General features: G+C 45.8%; 1 pseudogene; it reads left to right on the forward strand.

Moving 5' to 3' along the window:
* Positions 1-9,209: 9,209 nt before the first annotated feature.
* LOC111540570 lies at positions 9,210-9,449 on the forward strand (annotated as a pseudogene).
* The last annotated feature ends 4,739 nt before the right edge of the window (positions 9,450-14,188 follow it).

A 14,188-nucleotide genomic window follows, 5' to 3' on the forward strand; every position in this document is an offset into this window, starting at 1 on the left:
TTTCCTAGCTTGCCAAGGAGAAGGAGCCGGCCCTGACAAACTCAATGACATTCACAAAGGGCATCGTGGGAACAAATAAAAGCCACAAACCACAATTCAGCACAAAGCAGGCTGGCTCCTGGCAGCTGCAGACTGATCAGCCCAGTATGTCCCAGGGGTGGGGCAGGAGCGGACTCTGAGATGCCCAGGAAGGACGTTTGTCATGCCAGCCAGACCAAGGCTACTCCGCAGAACAAGGGCAGCAAAGGATGCAGACCCAGGACCAGGGTTCCAGGCTCAGCTCAGCTGCTTCTAACCAGGAGCCTTGGACAGATCACTTGGCCTCTCTGACCCTCAGTTTTTCTACCTATAGAGTGGACATAATGCATCTTCTCTACAGGAACGATAGAAGTGCTTTGTAAACCATAAACAGCATGGGAAAAAGAGGGAATATCCTAGTCCTCTTGAGGATGAGATGGGGAGGGAAGAGGAGGGAAGGAAGAGAAGAAGGTAGAGAAGGATCCATAATGAGGCTGAGATTTTGAAACCCAACCTACTGGCTTTATAGCCAAGCTTTTCATCATCACTGGAAACTCAACCTGCAGTAAATGTATGCTGAGGTCATAAACATGATTAAAAAGGTTGTTTGCAAAGTTGATTCCAGGGAAATGAACTGCAGATGGTGGCGGCATCAATGTCCTTTTGCAGCAGGCAGCAGCTGGCTGTGTGGACTCAGGGACAGCTGGAGGGGGTTGTACTAATGCCCTCTCCCAGCTTTGGAAGGCGGGGGCAAGCTGACTCTGCCCTCTCTGTGCCTGGGGATGGGGGAGAGTTGCAGAGAGGTGAAACCTTAAACCATAAAACTGCCATTTGTTCCAGAGAGAAAAGCCAGTTTTTCAATTCCAACCCAACCGGGAGGGCGGGCCAAGCTCAGAGAAAGAAGAGTGGGCTAAGTGTACGAGTCCTTCTACGGCATTCTGCCTCAGGTGGGACAGGCTGCAGCGGCTCTGGCTGTCCACTGGAAGTGTCCTTGGTGAGGGAGGAAGGAAGGGATTTGGCAAAGCCCCTTCTGAGGTCTCGGCCAGAGAGACCCTCTGTTCCGAGGCCAACAGGTAGCCCTGGTACAAGGAGAAGGTGGAAAATACAGACACCAGAAACTTCTCTGCTGCTTATGGCTTCGTAAAATTCTTTGCAGGTGACATTTCACATATGTGTCAGTGGCTTCCTATCGGAGCAGCCAACATAGGATACTTAAAAATGTGAAGAAGGAGACGTTGATCAGGATAATACTATGAGCCCTTGGCCCAAATTTGGGAAGGGCCCTCCCTTTCGATGTATTTCACTACCTCAGCTGCCATCCCTCTCCTGGTCACTTCTACCCGTGCTTCAGCTGCAGCCCCACCTGCTCCAGGAAGCCCTCCCTGATGAGTCACCTGCAGCAACCGCTTGTCCTGCAGATCCTCACACCGCACTGCTCACTGCCTTGGATGCTGCTCCCAATCACATGTGTGCCCATGTCTGTCTGCCAACTGGGCACTCCCTAATGGTAGGAGCACGTCCGTATGACATGTCTCAAATGTTCCCTACAGTACAAGGAACCAGAGCACATCCAATGACGTTGGGATCTGAGCCTGCAGAGCTTTTCACAAACTTGCAGAACAAGCTGTGTCCTTTGGCGTCATTACCTGCCCTCCCTCTCTGACTGAACCTGGAAAAGAGTCAACAGCCTGCTACCAAAAATCCCCCATGGCCCGGACTCTCAGACGATTCCCCTACAAAAGCTGGGGAGCGCAGTCCCAGGCTTACTAATCTCCTCTCTACCCCACCCCCATTTTTTCTAGTGCCCAGAAAGCCCCAACCAATCTCTCAGCAAATTCCACAGGATCTGTCAGATTCAGATCCAGTCAACTGCAGGCCGAGTGCTCTTCACATGTTGTCTCATCTACTGCAGGAAGCAAAGAGGAAGACAGCTGGTATGAATGGGCTCTGCAACCTACCAGCTGTGCGGCCCAGAGCAAGCTACCTAACCTCTCTGAACTTCAGCTGTTTCAGCTATAAAATGGCATGTATACCGCCTCTCTCAGGTTTACTGTTGAAATCATGTTTGTAAAGTATTTATAAAGTGTTTGGCACTCTTAGAAAGTACTCGATAAATGGTAATTAACATTAAATTATCATACCAATCTCTCCAGGTAGGTATTATTGTCTTCTCTCTACCAATGAGGAGGGCGACGCTCAGACATTAAGCAACTGGTTCAGATTCACACAGTATCTGCGCGGGAGGCAGAGCTGGGGGTTCAGACAGCGGCAGAGTGTGCCCTCAGCTCTGGGGAAGTTTGCGGCCTCAAGTCACAGGGACAGAGTAGCTGTGGGAGCTTGGGTCAGGTACCTCCACCCCTCCTCAGCTTCAGCAGCTTCCCCAGAAACATGAGGCATGGCCTCAGCAAGTCTCCATTTGAGAGGATCGGCTGGGCTCTCCCAAATTAAGTGCTTGTTGCAGGCAGCTGGGCCAACCCGCCCTCCCCTGCAACTCCAGAGCGCATCAGATTGGCACCTGCTCTTCCCACACAGGCAAACTGGGATGGCGCCACTGGCCGGAGCCTGCCATCAGTCTTAACACAGTTGAACTCACCAGGAAAGTAGAATCTCTAAAACTCCAGCGCGGCGCAAGCCCAGTCCACAGGGACACTGCCGTCCCCATCTGAAATAGCTGGTAATCATCACAGGGTGGGAGACGGGATGCAGCGGGCACCTTCCACATTAAAACCCACTCAATTAAAACCCCACGTGTGGGGGACAGACACACACGTACCCATCACACCCAGTCTTACAGATCCACCGAGATCCTGGTTACGTTAGACATGGCCTCAAAGGAAGTAGGTGCTTTCACAAACATTATCTCCTTTGATCTTCTCAGCCACCCTGGGGAGTATGTACTTTTGCCCCACTTTACAGATGAGGAAACTGAGAAGACATCAGGCAATTTTTCCGTCATTCCAAGAGTAAGGAAAATGTTAGGATGCCAACCCCATGTCTCCAGGATTCTTTCCACTGCAGCATGCTGTCCATTTGTGATCTCATTCATTCATCCATCCTTCCTTCCACTCATTCCTTCATTCACTCACCTATATTTTTTCTTAAACAGCTACAGGTCATAACTGTCTGGGTTGTTTGCTACTACCTTCTCCTGCTGCCTGAGAAAACTTGGGAGACTGCGATCATATTTTTTTTCCTATAGAGCTGCCAGAATACAGCTCTTCTCCAAGCCCTACAGCAGAGATGACACAGTCATCAGCAGCTGATCCTGAAGTGAGTGTTGAGAGCAGCAGACCACTCTACGCTTCTGCTCTGACCACAGGTCTGGCCTTGAATTTGCCCCTCCACTACACAATGCAGCTAAAAACCTTTAAAAAAAAAAATAAAATAAATGGTCTCTGAGCCTCCCAGAAATACAGCATTTAGAATGTTGTTTTTGGAAGGGGCATGTGATAAAGAATGGGAAAGATAATAAAGTAGCCTGTCACCCAGCTCACAGGCAGGTGCGTGTGGCTGGAGGGGATCATTTAGTCAATTTAATGAACATATTTATTGAGTATCTATTACTGTGCCTGGCACGGGGTGGAGTGGGGCAGGGAATGGGGAAGGGCACAAAGGGAGTCACAAAAGAGTAGAAACAAAGCCCTACCCTCAAAGGGCTGATGGTCTGGTTGAGGGAAAAAGACAGGAACCAATTGCTTAAACAACACAGATAAAAAGTGTACTTGAGAAATTCAGAGGATAGTAAGGTGCCTGCAAGGGGGACAAAAAAAATTCATTCAGACTGTGGAATTTCAGCTAGACAGGGAAGGATGGCCAGAATTTAAACCTGGTTTAGATGGTATAGAAGAAAATTACCCAGGCCAGGCACAGTGGCTCACGCCTGTAATCCCAGCACTTTGGGAGGTCAAGGAGGGCGGATCACCTGAGGTCAGGAGTTCAAGACCAGCCTGACCAACACGGTGAAACCCCATCTCTACTAAAAATACAAAAACTTAGCTGGGCGTGGTGGTGCACACCTATAGTCCCAACTACCCGGGAGGCTGAGGCAGGAGAATCGTTTGAACCCAGGAGGCAGAGGTTGCAGTGAGCCAAGCTCGCGTCACTGCACTGCAGCCTAGGTAACAAGAGTGAAACTCCATCTCAAAAAAAGAAAAGAAAATTACCCAAACTGCCTTCTCAACACCATGACTAATGAAAAAGCCTGCCTTGGTCTCTCCTTCCCTGATCTTAGCTTTTCTTTCTATCTCTGCAAAGCCTCAGTACAGAGATCTGGTTTTATTGTGCCTGGTAAGGGCTCTAGTTCAGTTCTAAAACAACTGACAACCGTGAAGGGACGAAAGTCCCACGTGGGCATCTCTTCCATGGCGCATCAGCCTCTAGTCATAGTAACCCTCAGATCCTATCTAGCAACTGCCCGAATGATTTCATTCAGGGATCTGTGTGTTTGGCTGCCAACCAGGCACCACTGGCCCGTGGGGTGCTATGACTATTGCAGTGTTAAAAACAAGGCACTTGGCTGGGAAGACGTCCGCAGTTAAGTGGCAGGCTCATGGACAATAGCCTCAAAGTAGTTTTCCTTCAGACATTTGGTACCGCTTTGGCAAGGCATCTTGGCGTGGCATGGGCAAGATATTGCGCTCTGCTTCTTCAGAGCCTTGGATGAGAGACACCTCATAGACAGCTGAAGGGATTGGGACCTTGAGAAATCACATGGAAAATTGTTTGACTTGTTTAAAATTGTTTGACTTGGTTTAAACACAGTTTAAAGCCCAGCTGAGGCAGTAAGGGCTTGTCACCTAAGGTTGTCATCTAAAATGGGAAATGTGTGCTGTATTCCTCCTTGTGGCCCAGTAGGGTGTAATCTGTAGAATTGGGCTACTTTTAGCTTTATGCTTGTGAAAAAGATGATTTTTTTTTTATTGCAATGCTTCCTGACTATAATATTCCCTCGGACCTGGGGGAATGGTAGCCAGGATTTGGATCTTTAATGTAAAGCCAAGAGCTAAAGAAAATTTCAGTTGTTAGTCATGGTGGACACATTTATTGGACAGGTACAAGCCTTTCCCTGCCACACTGAGAGGGTTTCAAAAGAAATAAAAGTTTTACTGAAATTAATTGTCCTCAGATTTGGGGTTCCATTCTGCATACACAATGATAACGAAAGTGCCTTTATTGCCACTTTTTCTTGAGACAGTGTCCCACTTGTTACCCAGGCTGGAGTACAGTGGTGTCATCACAGCTCACAGCAGCCTCGACCTCCTGGGCTCAAGGGATCCACCCACCTCAACCTCCCAAGTAGCTGGGGCTATAGGCACACACCATGCCTGGCTAATTTTTTTTTTTTTTTTTTAATAGAAATGAGGTCTCACTATGCTGCCTAGGCTGGTCTCAAACTACTGGGGTCAAGCAATCCTCCAGCCTCAGTCACTACAAGTCTGTTGATTTCACCATAATTAACCCACTGTCTACTTTCTCATTTTCTGACTCAACTACAAAATACCGCATAAGAGAAAAATACCATTACATGTCCTTGCTTCTAGGAGCTACCTTGATCAAGTTTGCTGAAGAAGGAATCATATGCCTCCCCTTTGCTTAGTTTACTATCAGACTGACGGGAATTCTAGAAGCCCTTACTCTTATTACTGTCATTCCCTAACAGCCCGTTCGGGAATGCCTCCAAGCTTTATCTTGGATTGAGTTAAATTCAGCAACTCCTTACTACAAAGCGACACTCAGAAATAGACCTACCAGATCCTTGGTTTAATCCAATCCATGAAGCCCTGCTACAAGATTCTAAACTTAATCTATACAATCTTTCTGGGTCCCTCTGTGCATCCTCAGAATATCTATTTGTTTGTAGGTGATAACAAGAAACCCTCTGGACATATGAATGTATTGGCAGCTAGCATATAGGAGGAACTCGCCTGTAAGGATACTCATTTATCCCAGTTTTCTATGAACAAAACTGCTGAAACCAAGCACTGGAAAAGCTCCCTAAAATTACTTGGTAAAACAACACGGTCCACAACTCACTTTGGAGATACATAGATTCATACTTGCCCAGTATCAAGAAGACGGAGCTGGGTATTTCTTCAGATAAATTGTTACCTTGGAGGAGAACGGTGCCGTATGAGCACAGAATTCAAAATCTCTTGCTTCATGAATTCTTGCCAAGGAAATTGCAATCACAGCCCAGCAGAGAGGAATTAATGTATTCGGTCAGGTTGTCTTAGATAATAGGATAGCCCTAGATTACATCTTAGCGGAGCAGGGAGGAGTATGTATGGTTGCAAATACCACGTGCTATATTTACATAAACGAATCTGTGGAGGTAGAAACTCATCTAGAAAAAGTTAGAGAGCAAGCCACGTGGGTACAGCAGCCCTCCCGGACTGTCTCTGAAGACTGGTTTTCTTTTTTGTTTTCTTGGATTCCTCGTGGAAAACAGTCTATGTTTTCTGGGTTGCTAAAATTAGGCATGCCAGTCTTGTTAATTGTGCTTATGCCTTCTATTATGACCAAATGTGCATTAAAATGTTGTAGTGAAGCTGTGACTAAAGCAACTAATACAATGACAGTTCATCACCACGGTGCCATGCCTGGGACTCGTGAATATTCTGAACTCCATGCTATTATAGAAACTTTCTCTCCCACACTGAACAGATCCAGTGGCATTTAGACCTCAGATAAGAGGGAAACTGAACATTAAACTTCTTCCTGATGGGGCTTAGAGAAAGTCACACCCCATTCCAGCCAGTTCACATTTTTCTACAGACCCCAAATTTTTAAACAAAGCTTCTCTTCTTTAAACAGTTGCAAATCAGAAAATCTTCAAATCTACCTATGACAAGCCCCCCTCAAAATATCGTACCCTTTTAGGCCTAAACCAATGTGTAATCTCCATGCATTGATTTATGATCTTGCCTGTAGCTTCTGCTTTCCTGAAATTCACTCCTGCCTTTAAAAACCCTTGCCTGCAAGCCACTGGGGAGGTCAGGATTTGGGCATTTAACTGCTTGGTCCTCTTTGCTTGGTGCCCTGAAAATGAACACTCTTCTGTCGCTGCAAAACCTCAGTGTAGATATCTGGTTTTACTGCACCAGGCAAGCAGACCCCGGTTCACTGTAACAGAAGGCTGTGAGGAAGAGCTTAGGTTTGTATTCTGAGTTTAGCGGGAAGTAGAGGCTACCAAGCTGAGTTACGACATAGTCTCACCATTTCAGTCCCACTCTTAGTCCTAGCAAAACCCTTTGGCTGCTATATGGAATAATGATTATAAGAAAACGAGCAAGAAGCTGAAAGAAAAGTAAGGGGCTGGGCGCGGTGGTTCATGCCTATAATGCCAGCACTTTGAGAAGCCATGGTGGGAGGATTGCTTAAGCCCAGGAGTTCGAGACCAGCCTAGACAACATGGCGGAACCACATCTCTACAAAAAACTTAAAAGTTAGCTACATGTGGTGGTGTGTGCCTGTGGTCCCAGGTACTCAGGAGGCTAAGGTGGGACAATTGCTTGAGCCTAGAAGGTTGAAGTTGCATTGAGCCATATTCATGCCACTGCACTCCAGCCTGGGCCACAGAGCAAAACCTTGTCTCAAAAAAAATTTTTAAAAAGACAAGGAAAATCCTCCAGTATTCTAGGTGAGGGGTGATACTCTACACTGGGTTGAAAGCACTGGTAATAAAGAATAGTGGATGGACTGGGGATGTATTTTGGGAGTAGGGCCAAAAGAATTTGCCGAATGCCTGAATGGGGAAAACAGGCACCAGGGAGAGCTCATGAGTGTCCAGCTGGAGCTATGGAAGAAGATGGGAGAGGGGCAAGGCAAAGGGTAGAAATCAAGAGTTCTCTTTTGTTCAGGTAAATCCAAGATGAAATTAGATGTCTGGACAACACGCCGAAAAGAAGAAAGAAAAGAAAAGAGAAATTAGATGTTGAGGTGGAAATGCCATGTGGTCAGATAGATACACCCATCCTGAGTTCTGGGGAGAAGTCTGCCCTAGAGGCTGGGGGCAAATCTATGCAAAGATGACACTTAGCATCCAAGAACTGCAGAAGATTAGCCAGGGAGGGAGTGCAGGTGGGAAAGAGGACCCGGGCCTGAGCCCAAATGGAGGGGCCTGGCAGAAGCGGAGGAGCAGTTGCCACTGGGGCAGCTCTACAGAACTGTCTTAACTTGATGAAACCCCAGAGGCAGCAGTAGAGAACCATAGATATGACTGGGATTAAGCTTCATGCCTGGGCTGAATGAAGGCTTAGAGTCAGAAATGTTCCCTGTTACACAAAAATGTTAAATTTGTACTTCTTGGCTGGGTGTGGTGGCTCAGGCCTATGATTCCAGACTTTGAGAGGCCAAAGTAGGAGAAATGCCTGAGCCCAGAAGTTCAAGAACAGCCTAGACAACATAGGGAGACCCTGACTCTACAAAAAATTTAAAAATTAGCTGACTGTGGTGGTGCACACCTGTGGTCCCAGCTGCTCAGGAAGCTGAGGTCGGAGGATCACTTGTGCCCAGAAGGTCAAGACTTCATTAAGATGTGATCATGCCACTGCACTCCAGCCTGGGCAACAGAGCAAGGCCCTGTTTCGAAAAACTAATAAATTTTTTTTAAAAATATTTGTTTTGAGATGGAGTCTCACTCTGTCGCCCAGGCTGGAATGCAGTGGTGCAATCTCGGCTCACTGCAAGCTCCACCTCCCAGGTTCACGCCATTCTCCTGACTCAGCCTCCTGAGTAGCTGGGACCACAGGCGCCCGCCACCATGCCCAGCTAATTTTTGTATTTTTAGTAAAGATGGGGTTTCACCATGTTGGCCAGGCTGGTCTCAAACTCCTGACCTCAGGTGATCCACCTGCCTTAGCCTCCCAAAGTGCTGGGATTACAGGTGTGAGCCACCATGCCTGGCCTTAAAAAATCTTTAAGTTGTACTTCTTGCATACTTGAGTCTGAGGAATGAGATTTATATCCACTACTCATAAAAACAATTACATAAAATTTTATATATGCATAATTAACCAGGTTATGTATGTGCCATTATATGAGTGTTACAAAATAATCAATGCCCTGAAGGCAAAAAAAGAACTAGGAAAGAGAATGGGAAGGGGCTCAGTCGAGATACAGCCTTCAAGGGAAGCATCTCTTAAGAAGCCTTCATAGCATTTCTCCTTTCCAGTCAGACCTCTGCTGCAAACATGCTCCACCAGATCCTCGGCCAGGCCAAGAAGCTTCCAAGCGTGATCCTCATTTATTGGAGCTGGAGGTCCTGGAGCAGCACTGTATGTCTTGCATCTGGCACTGTTCAATCAGATGTTAGTAGGGGCAGAAAGAATAACCCAAAACCCTGAGACAAACTGGGTGCCAGTGATCAGCACAAGTTCAACTCAGTGAATGTGGATTACAGCAAACTGAAGCAAGAAGGCCCAGATTTCTAAATGAAAAGTTTCACTCTAAAGCTGCTTAGAATGAAGGTCTTCCAGGAGCCATCCGCACAATTTCCCACTTAACCAGGAAACATTTCTCCTCTAAATACATGAAATCATCTCGATGTATTATTTTGGAGATTATACTAATTAATACATATCCGAGACTTGAAAAAAATAAAAAAGAAGGTTTTGTAAACAGAAGACAGTTCAAGAGAGTTATTGTGATCCTAAAAGGAGGAAGGATTTTTGCCAAAGGTTGAGAGAATAGACAGATGAAAGCTATGGAAGGGACAACAGCGCAATTTAAAGCTTGAGAAACCAAAGGTAAATGAGAATAGCAACAACAACAAAAACTAAACCTGAGATTTGAAGGAAAACTGAGTCTTCAGAGGAAAGAAGGCAAAGTGATCACTGTTTGAAAGGTTAAGGATATAGGTAGCTTGCAACTCTTCTCAACTGGGCTTCCTCATCTGAACGGGGTTCCTTATTCCTCATCTGACCCAGAACACACGACTTAATTTGAGTGACTATTTCTTAATTCCCATAAGAATGGCAAATCGGCTGGTCGCAGTGGCTCACACTTGTAATCCCAGCACTTTGGGAGGCTGAGGTGGGCAGATCACTTGAGGCCAGGAGTTCCAGACCAGCCTGGCCAACATGGCAAAACCCTGTCTCTACTAAAACTACAAACATTAGCCAGGTGTGGTGGTGGGCGCCTGTAATCCCAGCTACCTCGGAGGCTGAAGCAAGAGAATCCCTTGAACCCAGGTGGTGGAGGCTGCAGTGAGATGAGATCTTGCCATTGCACTCCAGCCTGGGTGACAGAGCAAGACCTGTCTCAAAATAAATAAATAAATAAATAAATAAATAAATAAATAAATAAATAAATAAATAAATAAATAAATTAAATAATGGTAAATCTAGAATCCAGAAGGATGGCACTGATCTAGATGCATGGAGGGTGAAGTTGATCAGTTCCATGCAATAGATGACACAGGGCACTGGGGCTTAGAATCCAGATTTTAAAAGGCCTGCTGTAAAGATGTCTGTTTGATAAAAAATCATACCAGAAAACCAGAATCAACAACTAAAATTTAAAATAAAAATAGAGATCTCACCCAGGGACTCTCAAGCTTCACTGAGACAATGTGGTGTGATTCTGGGGTGGGGTGAAAGCCCTTCCTGATCCAGATATCCTGTCATGAGTGTTCACAGCCAATGCACTCTCAGCTGTACCTACCTGGCTTGCAGCATTGGGCTTTGCCCCCAGCCTCTGTTATTTCGGGACCCTATCATTCCCATTGCTGGCAGCGAGCCCAGTGCTATAACAGCATCTCCTGCCATCAGCCTGCCCTTCGGAATGCTGGACGCCAACTCCAGGGCTTCTCAGTGATGCTGGTGCCCTCCTCACCAGACCACCCCTTAGCACGCCGGTAAATGGAGTACCCTCTGGGGCCGCCCAGGGAACGCTGTGGAGGGTGGATTTTCTGGCCTCTATAGTCTAACCAGTTTGGCATGCCCACTGCTCTGGACATTCTGATTCCTTCCTTCACCATTTGCTGTGGCAGTTCTTCCAATTCTACCTCACTAACGTGAGTCAATACTTTTTCAAGCCTCTCAGAGGCAACCTCTTAGAGGTTGTAGTGTAGTCGTGCATTGGCGCCCACTCCCGGGTCCGTGTCAGGGTGTAAATTCCGTACCGTAAAAGAAAGTTCTCCCTTTTCCAATTAGTATTTTGTTTCCTTTGGTTCAGCACCCTCAGGATCCAGTCCTGTACATAATCCCCCAGTTCCTGATGGTTCACGTTGACCAGGCCTACAACTACTTTAGGACAAGGTTTCCTTTTTTTCTTAGCAGGCCCAGCACTTTTGTGGCTGGGTTATGTTGTAACTTGACCTTAGTTTCGGGTCTGATGGCCAAGGCGGGAGGTAGAGCCGAATGCTGAGCAGAGCACGGGTTTTCTTGCAAGACAGGATCCTCCGCATGATCTTCAAATAAGCCGGAGGCTCTAGCCTTTAACAGAGAGAAGTGGGTCACTTCTGCAGGCCCTCTTCCTCACTTATTACCGGCAGCCTTGCACTCACAGGAATGCCTTTCTTAACAGGCTTCCACTCCAAAGATCTTATTATCGAAACCGCAAATATGCCGCATACCAACGTCTGAGCCCTTTTAATTACCGTCATTGCCGCCTCCCTAACAGCTGCCTACAGCACCCAAATTATTTTCTTTGCACTGTTAGGACAACCCCGCTTCATGGCTGTAATTTTCATCAACAAAAACAACCCCCTCCTAATCAATTCAATCAAACGCCTAACAATTGGTACTATTTTTGCCGGGTTTTTCCATCTCCAACAATATTATTCCAATATCAGTTCCCCACATGACTATGACCCTTCACCTCAAACTCACAACCCTCAGCGTAACTATTTTAGGCTTCTCACTAGCAATAGAACTTAACCTTATAACTAACAACCTCAAACTCAAGCACCCATCACAAATGTTTAATTTCTCCAACATAGTAGGATTTTACCCAATCGCAATACACTGCACAACACCGCACTCAAATTTACATGCAAGTCAAAACCTAACCTCAGGCCGGGCGCGGTGGCTCAAGCCTGTAATCCCAGCACTTTGGGAGGCCGAGACGGGCGGATCACGAGGTCAGGAGATCGAGACCATCCTGGCTAACACTGTGAAACCCCGTCTCTACTAAAAAATACAAAAAACTAGCCGGGCGAGGTGGTGGGCGCCTGTAGTCCCAGCTACTCGGGAGGCTGAGGCAGGAGAATGGCATAAACCCGGGAGGCGGAGCTTGCAGTGAGCTGAGATCCGGCCACTGCACTCCAGCCTGGGCTACAGAGCGAGACTCCATCTCAAAAAAAAAAACAAAAACAAAAACAAAAAACAAAAAAACCTAACCTCTCTTCTACTAGACCTGATTTGATTAGAAGAATCGATACCAAAAAATACTGCCCAGGTTCAAATGATAGCCTCCACCATTGTATCTATCCAGAAAGATCTAATTGTGCTCTACTTTTTCTCCTTCCTTATTCCATCTCTAACTCTATTCTTAATTATTTAACCCTATTCCCTCACATAATCGCAATTGCAGTAAAGATACTAACAGAAATCAGCCAGCAACCACCACCCACCAACACCCATAACTGCACAAGGCAGCTACATCCATAGAAACCTCACGAAGTCATCCTATTTCCTCAACCTCAAAAGTCACCCAGTTTTCCACATTCTTAAAATCAGTTACAATTTCCACCTCATCATAATCAATTAATCACATAATTATCACCAACTCTAACAGCAACCAGAATAATAAGGCACCCCAAATAACAACACTTGACCTTCAGGTCTCAGGATACTCCTCAGTAGCCATTGCCATTATGTAACCAAAAACAACCACTATTCCCCCTAAATAAAAATTTAAAACTACTAAACCAGGCCGGGCACGGTGGCTCACGCCTGTAATCCCAGCACTTTGGGAGGCCGAGACCGGCGGATCATGAGGTCAGGAGTTTGAGACCAGCCTGACCAACATGGTGAAACCCCATCTCTACTAAAAATACAAAAATTAGCCAGGCATGATGGCGCATGCCTGTAATCCCAGCTACTCAGGAGGCTGAGGCAGGAGAATTGCTTGAACCTGGAAGGCGGAGGTTGCAGTGAGCTGAGATCGTGCCACTGCACTCCAGCCTGGGCAACAGAGCGAGACTACGTCTCAAAAAAAAAAAAAACAAAAAAACTATTAAACCTACAAAAGTTCCACCAAAATTTAACACAGTACTGCAACCCACACCTCCGCTAATAATTAATCCCAAGCCTCCATATGTAGGAGAAGGCTTTTAAGAAAACCCCATAAAGCCTGTAATAAGAATAATACTTAATAAGAATACAGTGTATGTCATAATTCTTGCATGGGATATAACCGTAACTAATGACATCAGAAATCATCTTCGTGCTTCAACTCTAAGAACTCTAATGACTAACATCTGAAAAACACATTCTCTATTATTAATCACTCGGTTATTGAGCCACCTGCACAATCAAACATCTCAGCATGGTAAGGTCTCAGCTTGCTTCTAGGTATTTGACTGGCCCTTCAAATCATCACAGGGTTTTCTTAGCTATACACTACACGTCAGATACTCTAACCGCCTTCTCGGTCACTCACTTCTGCTGAGATGTAAATTATTGCTGAATTATAATTATGCTACATGCTAATGGGGTCTCGATAGTCTTCATCTGCCTAATTTTACATGTAGGTCAAGGCTTATACTAGGGGTCACTTACTTTCCTAGAAACTTGGAGTATTGGCAGTATTCTTCTATTAGCAGTTATAGCAACAACATTAATAGGTTACATACTTTCCTGAGGCCAAACATCATTCTGAGGTGCAACAGTAATTACAAATCTATTGGCCATCCCATATATTGGAACCGACCTTGTACAGTGAATCTGAGGTGGAGTCTCAATGGATAAAGCGACTTTTACATAATTCTTCACTTTTCATTTCATCTTACCTTTCATTATTACAGCCCTAGTAGCCATTCACCTCTTATTACGGGAAACGGGGTCTATTAACCCCTCAGGAATTTCATCAGATTCTGACAAAATCCCTTTTCACCCTTATTACACAATTAAAGATATTCTAGGCTTAATTCTACTTCTCTTGCTCTTATCAATTCTGCTGACCTCCTAGGAGACCCACACAACTACACCCCAGCAAACCCCCTCAG

This window comes from Piliocolobus tephrosceles, chromosome 10 (genome assembly GCF_002776525.5).
Source record: "Piliocolobus tephrosceles isolate RC106 chromosome 10, ASM277652v3, whole genome shotgun sequence".
NCBI classification, from domain to species: Eukaryota; Metazoa; Chordata; class Mammalia; order Primates; family Cercopithecidae; genus Piliocolobus; species Piliocolobus tephrosceles.